The sequence below is a fragment of the Raphanus sativus genome, chromosome 4 (genome assembly GCF_000801105.2).
Source record: "Raphanus sativus cultivar WK10039 chromosome 4, ASM80110v3, whole genome shotgun sequence".
Taxonomy (NCBI): Eukaryota; Viridiplantae; Streptophyta; class Magnoliopsida; order Brassicales; family Brassicaceae; genus Raphanus; species Raphanus sativus.
The window spans coordinates 10878622-10881160 of NC_079514.1; positions in this window are offsets into that span (position 1 = coordinate 10878622).

The following is a 2539-nucleotide window of genomic DNA, read 5'->3' on the forward strand; positions in this document are numbered from 1 at the left end:
TGTTGGGAGTTATAAAGACTTTAGTAAATTTTATATAAATTTGACTTTTTTTACAAATTTGGTAGTTTTTTAGATCAAATTAATTTATTATTTAAGTAAGAGGTCGATGTATAGTAGAATCATTTTTGTTGTTGCATAATGCAAAAACACATGGAGATTATATTAAAATAATAAAACTATAAATCAATAGCACACAATATATATTAAATATTTTGTTGTTGCATAATGCACTTGACATGGCACACGAATTTCTTCCTTTTTTTTTAAATATGGACAAGATTTAAATATTTCTTTTGATTGGCTGTGAAAATTTCTTTACTTTTTATTTTCACCCAATAATTTAAACGTATTTATTATATAATAAAACTTATATATATATATATATATATATATATATATATATCAAAATACACAATTTTTTAATCTATAAATAAAGATTACTCTCATTTTATTTGGATACAGAAAAATGTCATTTTTCACTATAATCAACTATTTTAGTGTCTTAATCATTTTTTTTTGTTAAATAGATCATAATAATAATTTTGTTAATACTCAAAACTCTTCTAATGTTCCATTTAGTTTCCGAAATTCCAACTACTATCAATTTCACAAGTCTTATAAGGGTGAACTTTTAGGTTCACCAACCAATAGAAATCAGTCATTTCACAATTAATATTTTTTTTAAAAGCAAACAAAGTATTATCGAGTTATATTATATTTTTTAAATGAAAAATGTTAAAAATAAATAAAATAGTAATATATACAAAAAAAAGATTTTTAAAAATAGTTTAACTCCGTCATCAAAACATTAAACCCTAACCTCTAAATCCTAAACCTTGGATAAATATTAAAACCTAAATTAAAAATATTAAACACTAAACCTTAGGGTTTAGGATTTAGTATTTCGATGACAGCGTTAAAATATCTATTTTTTTGCATATACTAGGGTTTATGGTTTAGAGTTTAAGATTATCCAAGAGTTTAGGGTATATCCAAGAGTTTAGGGTTTAGGATTTAGGGTTTAAGATTTAATGTTTTTTGATGATGTTAATTTTTTTTTTAACACGTTAAATTTTTTTTTAAATCATTTTTTGTAACTACTATTATTTTTATGTGTTTTTATTTTATTTATTTTAAAAATATAATATAACTTAACAATATTTTGTTTCTCTTTTTAAAAAATATTAATTATATGAAATACTTGATTCCTATTGGTTGGTGTACCTTAATATTCACCCTAGGTTCAAAACCAACCTTCCAACCAATACCAAAACTTACCAAACTATGGTTTCTCTCCAAATTTCTTTATGCCATCATCTGTACCGAATTAAACTCCAAATTACGGATCAGTGATGCAATTTTTTTCTAAACAGCTCTTTTTTCTTCTACTCCAACGGGTGATGAAAATGATCCGAGAGCAACTGAATTTTCCGAATTTTTTACCCAAATAGCTCTTGGTGGCGTGAGCGATGTTAATGAACCCATTCCAGATGCAAATGCAGATAATTCACCATATTCAATCTTGGTGGCACGAGCGGTGTTGGAATGTTTCATGGTTAATTTCTTTAAAAAAATTATGTGTGTGCTTTAAGAGTTTAATTGTATGTGAACTGAGTCTATTGTACTAATTAAATAATGTATTTTTATTTTGTGTGATTTGTATCGTGTGTGTTTAATTTTTTTTTAATAATGTGTATTTGTATCGGATGTATTTAAAGTTTCTTAATTTTAGTTTTTAATAGCATTAAGTTTCGTATTTTTGATGTTAAAATTAGGTAAATATCTTATTTAAAAATAAATATGTTCTTAATTTTAATTGTTTTATTAATATTTATTTAAAAAGTAATGCAATTATTATAATTCAAAATAAATATCATTAAAAGTTATGTTATTTTAGAATTTATTTAATTATTAATATGTAATTATTATGTTTGAAAAACAAAAATATGAAATAAAAGTTGTGTGGTAAAGCGTTGAGTTTTTAAAAACAAAATCATTATAAAGGTTTAGAATGAAATTAGTGTTGAATAAATGAGGTGGAAGAGAAAGAAGAAGAAGTGAAATGTTAAAAAGAGAAAATGAGAGTGTTAATAAAAGAGAAAACGTTGAAACTATTGAACATGGTGAACTTCTTCTTCAAAGTTGATAATTTGTTTTACTGTTTGCTTCAGGCATAACGGAGCCTATAAAGTCTGGTAATCAGGGACCAGAGACTGAGACTCGGTTTAGGAAAGCAAGAAGAGGATGATTATTTCACTGCAGAGTAGAATATCCAGGGGAGGAAGCTTGATATTGAGATCGAGGAGACTGAGGAGATTGCCAAAGAAACGGGAGGTATGCGCTCAAAACATATTTGGAAAGAGCACAAGGAAAGTGTGTACTGCAGTTTTGTATTAACCTGGTTGGTGCCTTTCTTCTACTGCCTGCTTCGTGCCCATTATGACAATCCAGGTGTAAGCAGAACGTGAGCTGAAGATCCAGAGCGATGTGAAAGAGATTCGCAAATTCTTCTATAGTCAGCTTTGCAACAAGCAGTATA